Below are 13,941 nucleotides of genomic sequence, written 5' to 3'. Positions count from 1 at the left end.
TGTTGCACAAGAAGTCTGCCCTTAAAAAAATTGGAAAGAGGAAAAAGACAGCAAAATGTCTTTCAGTTGAGACCAGAAAACTTTTAGGAATATGTCAGTAAGAAGCAATACTAATGCAGCCATAATGTGGACAGAGGGTGAATGCTAACATTTCCTTCTTAATTTCTTCTGGCAGGAGATCTATTCTGTTGCATACCGACCCTCTTACAAAGCTGAGGGTGTAGTTTCAAAACAAAAATCATATTTGCTTGCAAAAGCTTCTTTTCCACAGCATCAGGCTGGACTAGAGGTAATTCTATTCCTCTCAATTCATCTCTTTATCAGGCAGACTTACCATTATTATTTTACTTAACTTCTAAAACACATCACTACTGCAGTCACAGTAACTAAAAAGAGGTCAAGCGATAAAGTCGTAACATGTCTGAACTATTGCCGAAGCACTATAGCTGCTTTTATAAGCCAGGGCAAACACAAAGGATCTTTATCACCTTATTGGAAATCTTATTAGCCAGCTCAAACTAGTTTGATAAACTGCCAGTAACATTAAACTGTGTCAGCAAAGTATTAGAAATCCTGTCACAAACCTAGTCTTTTAAAGACCTTTCTTTGGTTTTTCATGTGTATAATATGAAACATGCTCATATTTCCATAACTATCTGGCACTATCTGCAGCACAGAGGGTTGCTCTCTTATATGAGTTACATTATTGAATTCTCTCATCAGAATCATAAGAAAAATCCAGCCCTGTGTTCATTCCTGATCTACTGAACAAGGCGAGAGGGCTGGCCAGGTAACGACCATCCTTTCTAGGGAAATTCACTGACTGTGTCTACACAGGGCGAGGCAGGGACCCAGCACCCCAGGAAGGTCTCCCAGACTCCTGGCACCAGTTCACGTGAAAAGCGTGCCCAGAAACTGAAGGACTGGAGAAACAGAAGTGGCTGTGGACCAGGCGAGCCTCCAGGGATCCCCAGCCAGGGTGAGCCGCGGTGCCAGGTCTCTGCTCAGCAGGCGGGCAACCCATCAGGATTCCTGGCATGACAGGGCACAGCTCAGCTCTGAGGAGTAAGCACCTTCAAGCAGGAAAAAGCAAAAGACTAAATTTTTTAAAGAAACCCAAACTCTACACATCTGTTCTGTTTAACTTCACATTATTTTGTTTATTTATTTAAAGTTGAATTTTTCATGCCTACCATGAGGCAAAACAGCTGCCTCTCAAGGTATTTCGCATGGAACAGTTTTATTCTGCTGAGAGTAGGAAGAAGAAAGAAAAAAAAAAAAAGCCTTTTAATCTGCTCCAGCCCAGTAACACTTCACCAGTCCTCTGGAGATGAAGCTCCATGGGGGAATTTTATTTTATTTTTTTTTTAAAACATAAAGCTTAAGAAGAGCTCCTATTAACAAGCAGATGCTCTGGCTGGCTAGAATTATCAACCACAAAACCCACCAGGCATGCACACAGTGAGCCAGTGCCTTTTGTTAGTGTTTTTGGCAACACCACAACCACTGACAGGCTTTATACCATGTGTCTTAGCTTCACTTTTGAGCAATTCCTATTGCATCACAACTTATCTAGATGGAAAATTATTTCTAAACAAACAAAGTCAAACAAACTGTTCCTCAGAAACAGAAAACTTCATAAAAGAAATTCACCAATTTCTATGGCTACATTTACTTCATTGGTAGGCCTTCAAGACTTGAGAAACAATAGTAGGTATTCCACACATCAAATACCTTTGCTGGTTAGATCCAGTTTTTGCATTAAATCTGGTTCCAATGTGCCCAGGTCACGGGTGCTCAGGCTTGGGCACCCCACAGCTATGGGATCCCAGGCCCAGAGGTGTGCCCCTGCCTCCATACTTTTCAGAAGCCTTTGGGGAGGAAAGGAGTTTTGGTTTGGTTTAGTCTCTAGGTGATGCTGCTCCACACAGCTAGGAGAAAACCACTGAACTTATGCACCTAGGCAGAAGCCAGATAAAAAGTTTTCTTTGAAGCTGGAAATGGACCCCTCCCGTGAAGGTCTGGCTTTACAGCCAGCGCTCTTCTACTTTGCTCACTACACATTTTACAAAGCGTGCTATAATCTTAATCATTGCATACCTAGATGCTGGGGTGGGATAGAGCACTCAACCTGTAGATAAATAATTGCGTAACGTATCTCTGCTGGCTGGAAACTCCATGCAAGCAGTCAGTGCAATTGCACAGAGGTGAGTGCGACAGAGCAGCATGCCAAATGCAGATCAGATTTTGCAAGGAGATGAGGGAGAAATCACATGGCTTCTGCAACAAACACCCATCCTTGTCTGAGTGGCAGGACTGCCACAGACCGAATGCAAACACAATGCCAACGTCACTGGTTTCCTTCAGGCTATTTACTTTTCAGGGAGGAAAGATTAGTATCCAGTCTATCCCCCACCCCAATGTGTCAAAGCTAACGTCACTGTTTACTACCAAGACAGGCCATACTTGTTTTGCCCTCTTGAGATGCTGCACCCTGCAGGTTGGCAGTACACCAGCAACTTCATTACACGGGAAGTTATTAGAGCCTGCCTGAACTTTCACACCAGGAAAAAGTGTTCCTCTCTCATGAAACTTTGCTAAAAATCAATACTTTGTTTCTAGGTGAAGGTCAAGGAGAGATCTGGAGAGTTACTGCTATATGCTTCCCCAGTCACAAAGCCTCTGCTCACCCTGCTCTCTGTGTGGATTACAGCTAGACAGAGCATTGGGCTATAAGGGCCTTCGGACACTCACAGCGCAGCAGCCATTGCCAAACTAAACAATTTTTCCGCTATCAGACCAATTTCTGATAGGTCAGGGTAAAGGACTGCAGGTAGCATCTGCAAAATTGGCACTTTAAGTGCTGCTAGCATTTACAGAGTATAACCTTCCAGAAACAAAAAGCCCTCTGCAAAAGAACAGCGAGAGTGGCTGGAGCTGCAGTACTATATTCAGCAAAGCTCAAATTTCATCAAGATCAGAAACGGGAGTTCCTTTGCCCCTAGGACTGGAGGACACTGCAAGAAGGGAGTGCTCCCACCATGGCCATGGCCACTGCAAGAGGAGCAGCAGCACTCAGTAAGGAGCTAAACCAGGATGTTTTGTCTCAACACACACTAATGGTTCAGTCAACCGTAGAAGGCATCTCTCTTTGTGAACCAAGCTGTCACAGGGATCAAAGGAAAAAAAGATTTGCATGCCTTAAGCAAAGCATGATGTTTTATTTAGCCCTGCCTTGCACAAGGCAAGCAAGGCTCAGGAACACTCAAAGCTGCTGTGGCTGTCAGCAGTTGTGCAAGACACAGATGGCAGACAAGTCTTAAGGTTGGCATGCAGACTTAGATCATTGGGCAGGGCCGAAAATTAATTTAGAAGAAAGCAGAGCTGACAGTCTTCCTGGAAAGCAACCTCAAACATGAACCATAGGAATGGCCCAGGCAGCACCTCTTCCATGGCAGAAAGTGGCAAACTGAACACATGCGCTTCAGCAACCCAAGAATGAGGTCTAGAGGAAGACTGTCACTCATGGAGGGTTGCGTTCTTGGGTGCAACAGTTTCATTGGTCATGTTTAGAAGTGTGTGTATTAGGTTTAGCAAAACTCACGCAAGATACCATGCAGCATGCTTAGTGTTGCATAAAACAAATTGTAGGTTTTTTTTGCTCTTGGATTTCATGGTTTCCCTGCCATGCCTAAATGAAAGAACCACTCCTACAATTAGCAATAATCTGACCAGCTGCGTCTCTGAAGGATTGCAGATCGCATTACTGTGACTATGCTGAACCTCCAAAGTACGTACCTCTGATGGGGAGAGCTCAGGGTGGGCGTTCAGTGCTTAGCTTATACGGTTCACAGGACCAGAGAGAAACCCAGTCACATCCCCAAATATTTTATTACAGTTGCAAATAAGCTGGTTGGAATGTGAAATACCTGTCAGAACATGTTCCCCATGCATTTCTAGACAGAGCAAAGCCCTCTCCCCACCATTACCAAACCAGCCCCATGCACAACACTAGACTCCCACCACCAGTTCAACTTTCCACCCCTGAGCAGGCTTGTGAGCCCCGTTCTGGCCAGTACAGCGTAGGACAGCATAACAGTGGCTGTAATGGAGGAAAGAAAGAGAAGCAGCTGAGAAAGAGGTAAATATCAGATTTGCACCCTTTGAGACGTGCCAGAGTCCAGCACAGAGAGATGAAATGCAAGAAAATGCTTTTTCACTGAATCACTCGGAGGGCTGGAGAGACGGGGCAGCAGCAGAAAAGCTGCGAAGGTCAATATAAAACTGGGAGGCGATTCAAGTCCATGATGACAGCTTGCCCACCATGAGGATCTACCAAGCACCAACGGGGCTCCCAGAGCTGCAGCAAGGGCAGGCGTCCTTCCCCAGCCTACTCAGCCCCTGCCCTGCTCACCGAACCAGGCAGGCCAGCCCATGTTATTTTGTCTGGTTTGGAGAAAAGGAGGCTGAGGGGTGACCCTATTGGCTCCCTACAGCTTCCTAAGGGGGGATGTGGAGAGGGAGGGGCCGAGCTCTTCTCCCTGGGATCCTGTGACAGGACACATGGGAATGGTTCAAAGCTGCAGCAGGGAATAGGCTCCCCAGGGAAGTGGTCATGGCACCACACCTGTCTGAGTTCAAAGAGCATCTGGGCGATACTCTTAGTCATATCATTTAGTTTTAGATAGTCCTGCAAGGAGCAGGGAGTTGGAATCAATGATCCTTATGGGTCCCTTCCAACTCGAGATATTCTGTGATTCGAGGTTCAGACTTGACACGAGGAAACATTTCTTTACCATCTCACTTATGGTGGGAGGAAAGTGGAGATATGCGGAGCAACTTCTGCTTTCAACACCTCCCAGTGCTTCCTGCTATTCCCCAGGGAAGCCCAGAAGCCTCGTGGCAAATACAGTCATGAACACCTTTGCAGAAAAAGCATGAATCCTCCCTCCTGAGTGCCTGAGATCCTGAGCGCTCAGGCAGCCACCTGTGTGTATTCTGAAAAAAGGAGAAAGTGACTTCAGAGAGGAGCAAGCCGCTAATCGATCAGCCTAGAAGCTTTGCCACTTAAGGGATCAGACTGACAAAAGTAGCAAAGCCCGGCTTTGCTCTCATTCCTTTCTCACAGTCAAGCTGAATTTTTGTTCCCATTTCTGCTTGCACATCCAAGGTCATTAGGCCTCAGCCATATATGCATATTTCTTGCCAAGCGTCTCCTATTGCCAGAACTTAAAAAGAACATTTCTTGGCTTGGATGACAACACTGCTGACTGTTGCCTCTTCATCTGCAAATGAACATGCTTCTTCAATTTTTGCTACTTTAGTTGCACCATCAAAGGACCTCAGCAGTTGCTCAATGGTTCGAAAGCCAGCGTGAGCACTCATTATGTCTTCATATCTCTGTGTCTGCCCTCATTCCGGAGGAAGAGTCCTAGCCATGTAATGTGAATGGACCATGTTACCTCAAATGAGTGGAAACAAGTGAAACCAGTCACAGCTGGGAATGTTTCTTACAGGCTGGAAAGCCTCAGTCTACAGCCAAACCCAAAATGGCAATTAAGGTACACAGATGTCAAGTGCTCTCCAGCCTGGTGTAAATAGTCTTTTTGTTCCCCCCTGGACTGAAGAAGGAATAAGGTTTAGCAAAACAAAGCAAAGAAAACAAGCATGGCAAGCTACAGCTACTGCTGGTCTATACTGCCTTACCCACAAAAAAACTTGCTGTCTTGGGCTCAGAATGACAAATTAAGTGGAGTTTGCACTTTCCTTCTGAAGTGAGCCCGATTAAGACTGCTTGTATTGTTTGTTTCATCTAAAAACAAAAGGGGAGTGAGGGAAAGAGAAAAAAAAATCAGATTTATTGATAACACCAGGTAAGGTCATCAGTATTAATGACTGGTGATGCATAACAGTCAAAAAATGTGACTCACTTTTGGGGGTACTCTGCCAGGAGGGTCAGAAGCATTCTGACTATAAACACAAGCAGAGGGAAAAATACAACTAAAAGAGGAACATGGCAAGGTTACAACATGCTAACATTGCACCAAAGGAAATTACACAGGTCCCTTGTCCAGTCCACAGCAGTACTTAGTTAAATCCAAGTTTATATTCCAGATACTGGAGATTAAGTTACATAAACCCTCCCTTCTTCCATCCATTCACCTATATGTGGTAAAAACAGTCTGGCTTTGACTTTTGTTTCATAGTGTTTGAATTAGCAAATGTGTAGGCAGCTATGTTTTGTAACAAAGCTAAGAAGTTGTCTAAAGTGGATCGCTGTATTCTGTGGAAAAGGAGACTGTATTTTGCTTCTGTTGGAAGCCTTTTAGCAAATATGTAGGATACAGCAAATTGGGCAGGAGAAGGAAAAGAAAAAAAAGAAAGTTCCTTTATATGACCTAAAAGCAGCATGGAAAAGCTCCTGGTCATTTGAACACCTCCAAACACTGAAGTGAGCAGCCCCAGGGACTGAAAACCAACAAGTCATTAGGCAATGGTCTTTAGTACACCAATCAGCTTAAGGCTTTGATGTCAACTTGGTAGCTTGTCTCAACATATGTGTTCTGTGTTTGGTCCATCCCAATGAGTAGGAAGTAAGAAAAACAATCCCAAGAGGCCTGCATGGATGAACAAGGAGCTCCTGGCAAAACTCGAACACAAAAAGGAAGCATACAGAGGATGGAAGCAAGAGTGGGTAACCTGGAAGGAATGAAGAGACACTGTTTGAGCATGCAGAAGCATGGTTAAGAAAGCCAAAATCCACCTGGAACTGGATCCAACCAAGGATGTCAAAGACAACAAGAAAGGCTTCTATATATACATACATAGGAGACAAAAGGAAGGAAATACTAGCGGAAATCGTGGACCCACTGCTGACAGAGACAGGGGACCTGGTGTTGTGGTTTAACCCCAGCCAGCAACTAAGCAGCAGCTCACTCGCTCCCCCGCCCTGCAGTGGAATGGGGGAAAAAATTGGGAAAAGAAGTAAACCTCCTGGGTTGGGATAAGAACAGTTCAGTAGAACAGAAAAGAAGAAACTAATAATGATAATGATAACACTAATAAAATGACAACAGTAGTAATAAAAGGATTGGAATGTACAAATGACGCTCAGGGCAATTGCTCACCACCCGCCGATCGACACCCAGCTAGTCCCTGAGTGGCAATCCCCTGCCCCCACTCCCCCCAGTTTATGTACTAGATGTGACGTCCCATGGTATGGAATACCCCGTTGGCCAGTTTGGGTCAGCTGCCCTGGCTGTGTCCTGGGCCAACTTCTTGTGCCCCTCCAGCTTTCTCGCTGGCTGGGCATGAGAAGCTGAAAAATCCTTGACTTTAGACTAAGCACTACTTAACACTGACGTTTTCAGTTGTTGCTATCGACATTCTTCGCATACTGAACTCAAAACATAGCGCTGTACCAGCTACTAGGAAGACAGTTAACGCTATCCCAGCTGCAACCAGGACACCTGGTTACACAGGATGTGGAAAAGGCGGAGATACTGAACACCTTCTTTGCCTCAGCCCTTACTAGCAAGATCGGCCTTCAAGAACCCCAGGTCCCAGAGACCAAGGGAAAGTCTGGAGCAAGGAAGGCATACCCTTGCTGGAAGAGGATCAGATCAGGGAGCACTTAAGCAAACTGAACATACATAAGTCCACAGGCCTTGATGGGATGCACCCATGAGTGCTGAGGGAGCTGGCAGTTGTCATTGCGAGGCCACTCTCGATCATCTTTGATTGATCGTGGCAACTGTGAGAAGTGCCAGAGGACTGGAGGAGAGCAAATGTCACTCCTATCTTCAAGAAGAGCAAGAAGGAGGATCCAGGGAACTACAGGCCAGTCAGCCTCACCTTGATCAATGGGAAAGCAATAGAGCAGCTAATCTTGGAAACCATTTCCAGGCACATGAAAGACAAGAAAGTCATCAGGAGTAGTCAGCATGGATTCATGAAGGGTAAGTAATGTTTGACCAATTTGATAAACTTCCGTAATGAAATGTCTGGGTTGGTAGGTGAGGGGAGAGCAGTGGACATCAACTATACAGAATTTTGACACCGTCTCCCATTCAGGTTCTCACAGACAAGATGATGAAGCATGGGCTGGATGAGCAGACGGTGGGGTGGGCTGCAGTCTGGCTGAACAGCCTGGCCCAGAGGGCAGCGGTCAGTAACACAATCTAGTTGGAGGCCAGTAACTAGCAGTTTGTCCCCGGGGTCAGCACTGGGTCCAGTCCTGTTCAAGACCTTCAGTAATGATCTGGATGACAGGACAGAGTGCACCTTCAGCAGGTTTGCTGATGACATAAAACTGGGAGGGGCGGCTGATACACCAGAGTCTCACGCTGCCAGCCAGAGAGACCTTGACGGGATGAAAGAATGAGCTGATGGGAAGCTCAAAGTTCAACAAGGAGAAGTGCAAAGTCCTGCACCTGGGGAGGAGCAAGCCCATGTACCAGTACGTGCTGGGGGTCACCCGGCTTGGAAGCAGCTTGGCAGAAAGGACCCTGGGGGTGGGCTGGTGGGCAACAAGTTGAACATGAGCCAGCAGTGTGCCCTTGTGGCAAAGGAGGCTAATGGTATCCTGGGCTGCATTAGGCAAAGTACTGCCAGCAAGTTGAGGGAGGTGATCCTTCACCTCTACTCAGCACTGGTGAGGCCACACCTGGAGTGCTGGGTCCAGTTCTGGGCTCCCCAGTACAAGAGACATGGGCAGACTGGAGAGAGTGCAATGAAGGGCCACAAAGATGATGAAGAGACCGGAGCATCTCTCCTGTGAGGAAAGGCTGAGTGAGCTGGGACTGTTCAGCCTGGAGAAGAGATCCTGGAGAAGATGGAATACAGCAGCCTTTCCGTTCTTATTATGTTTTGCTAGATGGTACTTAATCACCATGCCAGTACACTTCAAAGACCAAACGCCAGAAAAATGCAGAGTACTTAGTGACATAGGACTTTAAAGTTATGTACTGAAAAAGGCTATTCAAGTCACTGGACACACCGAGGAATTACTTCAGCTGATGGTTTAAATTTAGGCTGGGCTACATAATATCTTAGAGACCTGTTCCAAGCACATAAAGAAGGAATTGGCACATGAAGCATTAAGGATGTAATTTCAAATTCTTGGACTTGGTTATGCAGTGATTTTCTTTTACTTGGAGTTGGACATAGCATCTGTGAGTAAGATTCCAAGAGTTGTGTTAACTTGGACAATACTTCTGCTTGGATCCAAGACGAGCTCTTGGAGTAGCATCCTATAAGAAATGAGCTTTCGGAAGAGCATGGGGGAAAAAACCCCAATACATCTTTCTCCTGACATTAGTGCGGCCATAGATGTTTTTGGTACTTCATCAGAAACTTTAGCCTTGGAAGCCTTCCACTTTTGTGCTTCGGTGCCAGACAGATAACAACTTCTACTAACTCAGAATTATTTATATGTACTGTCTTACCACTCATCTAATGTAAGTCACATCAGGCATTCAAAGCTTTCCAAAAGTGAAGTACCTCGGTAAATACTTGGGATCATCACTGTCACAGGAGGGAATGAGCAATCCTATTGCAGCATCATTTGAGTAGAGAAACTGTGTATTGCTGAAATACTACCATGAAGCTGACTAATTTATCAAGTGTTATTTCTCAAACCGTTAAGTAGAGGATGGGGGGTTTGTTTGTTTTCTAGCATAATGAAACATGATTTCCTACAGTTTCTTCAATTATTGAACTTCTGGCTTAATACTAAAAAATTCAGACTTACTCTAAAGTTTAAGCATTTTTTTTGTAAATGAGTGTTACATACCAATATTTAAATTCATCCAGTATGATTAAATAGCTAGCTCTGCTTAACCCAAGCAGAGGAGGAGTTGAGATGAATGAGGAAAGTGTTTGGAATGCTAGTTATTTTAAATCAATTGCTATGCCTTTTATAGCATGTTTATATAAAGAAAAGTTCAACACTAACAGTGCATTATAGGTGTATGCACACACTTCTTAAAATAAACAAAGATGTGTCAGAAGGATTCAATTCAATGCAAGAGAGACAACCCAGAAACTGCTAGTTTGAAGACAAGAGTTGAACAGAATCCACCTAATATATTTTTCCATTTCTGATACATGAGTGAATTGTGCAATTATACAACTATGTGCAACAAAACCTCAGTGAAGCAATGGCCATGCTAGCAAATGCCTATAGAAAGGAAACTTAAATTCCTTTATGAAATGACATAGAGTATGCCAGGCACCCACAGCCAAGTCGACAGCTCAGCAAGATGCAAGCAAGAGCTCTCTCAAGCAGAAAGATTTCTACCATGGCTGGCTGAAAACATAAGAGGTAAATATCACTTGGTACCTGTGCATCAAAAGCAGAGGGCCAGTGAAACAACAGTGCTTGATTGCAGAGCAAATGAGACAGAGCTTTTTTGACAATGTAATGCTTGGAAAGGCCAGCTTCGAAACTGCAAGTGGTAGCCTCTGTGTTCAGGTGTACAGGACACTAAACACATGAACATCAGTTAAAACTAATTGTAAGAATAGACATGTTTGGGTTGTTGGTGGGGTTTTTTAATAATTTTCTTTTCCTAATGGAAAAGACCAAGTCTCAAGCGCTTGCTTGAACTAAGCGGCAAGAGCTGTCTCAGAAGCACTACCAAGATCCTTATTCTGAACATCTTCAAGTGGCACATTCATGCAAAGAATTTATTCTTGACAGGGACATATTTTATCTGACAAAAGGTAGATAGTCCTCCTAGAAAGGACTGCAATACAAGAACATCGCATTATCATAAGCAGCTAAAGTTTGGGAAAAGATGAAAGGTGAAATATTGAATGTTCCTGAGCTTTTACTATTGGTAAAGTGGTAGCTAGCAAGTCCTTGCGTCAGCTGAGCACAGTGTAGTGAGCACCGTCAATAATTCCTTTTATTCCTCAGCTAGTCAAGAAACACAGCCTTCAATATCTGAGTCATTGCTCCACATCCTGCCTTGCCTCAGCACTTCCTCATTCAGGGCAGAGGCTCCTTACAGCAGCAGCACGTTTGAATCTCAGCACGTTCAGAGAGAATACCAAGAGATTCCACATAGGTAAGTAAGAGATCAAGTTTTCTGTCTTGTACTAGAAGGTGCTAAAACTGCAATATCTGCACTACGGCTTTTTGGCTAAGTTCTTTTACAATTGCTTCAGGTGATGTGGACACGGGAAAAATGAAAAAGAAACAAACTGGGTTTGTTTTTTGTTTTGTTTTTTTAGTTTGTCATAAGTGGCAGCTTGCTGGAAAAGGAAAGGTACAGATTGAGGGGTTTCCCAGATAAAACGTTTCAGCTCTGTAACTCCACTCTCCTTTGCTGACTGCCAGCTGGCGTGCACTTAGACTGCAAAATGAGAAGTGAGGCTAAGGCTACTGGTAAAACAAAAGGCAGCTTTCACAGCTTTCACCTGACACCCCAATAGGCACCTCCAACTAATTTACTCACCAAGTGCAGTTTTGCCTTTATTTCTGTGCTTTTTTCTTTTCTTTGGTCATCACTGACGCACCAACAGAATGATACACCAACAGAAGTGATCAAATGGGGAATTTCAGTTTAGTGAAGTTCAGAGAATGAACACTAGGCTGAAAAGAAATAAATAAAAAAAATCATACCTACTGCCTCAAAATGTCAGCTGAGTAAGAGAAAAGGCTCTGACAAGACATTCAGTAGTCACACCAAAAGTGAAACCGTACATAACATTTCAGGTTCTGAATGGTCACTGTCTACAAACTGACAGCACGCAATAGCAGGTAAATACCCCCGTGCGAGGAAGGTAAGGAGTCCCATTGTACTGAGCAGCACACACACAATCACAAAGTCAGTGCTGCACAAAACCCAAGGTCTCAGTTTGCATCTGGTGAAGAAACGAAGTCCAAGAGTGAAAAGACAAGAACGAGGGCAAGCAACTGCATAAGAGGATTTGCCCAAGTCATGAGTCACCATTGTTTCTGTTACAAGTGCTTGCAGACTTTGAAAAAGATAACTAGGTACTGTTGAACAAGCAGGTTTCAGACTAACTTGTTGCCTTTGAGTTTTGGTATAAGGTTTATATTAGGTGGATAAAAAAACCCCTCACACAACCACAGATGTACATACTAGTCCCTACAGCAAGGTATTTAAAACAACTTCTCCATTTTAAAATCTATTTTTATTCTTAATAGTTTGTCCCTTCTTCAGAAGGAACTGTACCCACAAAGGTAATGCAGGGAGAGAGAAAGGTAGAAGAGAGACACCTTGGAAAAGTACAAAGCAGCTGATGTCATGAAGCCCAATTTCTCGTACTACTCTGTGAACTTGGAACTCTGGCCCCTCAAGAGCCAGCTCGTGCCAGACAATTTTGCCTTTTTGAAGGCTAAATTGACAGAAGTATTTCACCAATTGACTAAAACTGAACCCTGAGCAAGCAGTGAAACCACACAGCTACAGATTTCAGTTGTCATTAAATCAAAAAGCTTGCCATTGTTGTGAGTTTAAACTTGGTAATAGAAGCACAAGTAATACAAGTGTAAGCAATGTAAAGGTAGAGATCAGCACAGATTTTTCCTTCCAGTGAAATTAATTAGTTTTTTCTAGAAAGGGAGAGGAGGTGGTAAGAAATTTTCATCTCCAAGCCACCTTCTTGTAATGTGGACCAGGCTCCTGAAATATTTACCAAGATGAACACTACAAAAGAGCCTCCAGTTACGAAGGTCCAAAAATAAGATTGCATGGATGTGTATACTACATTCAAGAGACTAGTCTTTTGGTGGAACAGTCATTATTTCTTGACACTTTGTCTGCCAGAGAAGCCACTTGGGGCAAGGGGGGGGAAAGAACATTTTACTCTTCAAAAGAAAAAACTATATATTGCTAAAAAAACCCCAAAACACAAAACCAAAACAAACAAAGAACCCAAACCACAAAACCCCCACACACGACACGGTGCAGTCAACTCTTTAGGGGACTCACTGGCTTTTTCCCCACCTTATCATCTACAGCCTACTGCTAGCACAAGATAGGCACGGACCTGTTGGAGCAGCTCCAGAGGAGGTCCACAAAATGGTTAGTGCTGGAACACCTCTCCGCTGAAGAACGGCTGAGAGTTGGTGTTGTTCAGCCTGGAGAAGAGAAGGCTCAGGGAAGACCTTACAGCAGCCTGCCAGTACTTAAAGGGGGCTTATAAGAAGATGGAAATAGGTTATTTACCAGGGTCTGTAACAATAGGACAAGGGGCAACAATTTTCAACTGAAAGAGGGTAGATTTAGATTGGACATAAGAAAGATATTCTTTATGATGAGGGTGGTGAGACACTGGAACAGGTTGCCCAGAGAAGTTGTGGATGCCCCATCCCTGGCAGTGTTCAAGGCCAGGTTGGATGGGGCTTGGAGCAACCTGGTCTAGTGGAAGGTGTCCCTGCCCATGGCAGAGGGGTTGGACTTGATCTTTAAGGGTCCCCTCCAATCCATTCTATGCTTCTATGGTTAGTATTTAAGAATCCTTTGAAAAGGTTGAGCTGGTTTCTGTCTGTCACACCCCTAGTTACGTTCCTTTTCTGAACTGTGTTACAGCCTTCCCTCCTACTTAGGACAAGGAGCCTATAGAGCCAACCACACATTATGGAAGCTGAGCATTCCTAAACATACACAGAAGGTGGCAGTCCAGTGCAGGCGACGGGACACTGCAGGCACATGTCAATGGACAGAGCTTTGTTTCAACAGGTGAGAGGAAAAAAGGGGAGGAGAGGAAAAAAATATGAACTACCCTCTGAACAATGAGATACTTTTCCTGCCACTGTCCATTAAATATATACACACACATACTGAACGTGAATATATACTTAGTGAAATATCTCACTGAACACTGACAATTTTCAGAGGCACATTGGGCTGTATATACACTGCAGATGTATCTACAGTCAAATTTTTCAAAGCAACCTGAGCCTCA

General features: G+C 44.2%; 1 protein-coding gene across 4 annotated transcripts in view; it reads left to right on the top strand.

The window, feature by feature from the left end:
• The first annotated feature begins 10,978 nt into the window (after nt 1-10,978).
• LOC126053156 (myelin-oligodendrocyte glycoprotein-like) overlaps nt 10,979-13,941 on the top strand; it is a 38,694-nt gene continuing 35,731 nt past the window's right edge. For 3 of the 4 annotated variants that reach the window (XR_007510282.1, XR_007510281.1, XM_049834951.1), the window contains exons 1-2: nt 10,979-11,072; nt 13,566-13,715. The gene's annotated coding sequence lies outside the window, so the exon portion shown is untranslated. The remainder of the gene's footprint in view (nt 11,073-13,565; nt 13,716-13,941) is intronic. The other variant, XM_049834952.1, reaches the window with a different exon arrangement.

Source organism: Accipiter gentilis, chromosome 32 (assembly GCF_929443795.1).
Source record: "Accipiter gentilis chromosome 32, bAccGen1.1, whole genome shotgun sequence".
Lineage (NCBI taxonomy): Eukaryota > Metazoa > Chordata > Aves > Accipitriformes > Accipitridae > Astur > Astur gentilis.
The sequence above is the reverse complement of the archived record's forward strand: the minus strand, read 5'-3'. Positions and strand labels throughout refer to the sequence as shown.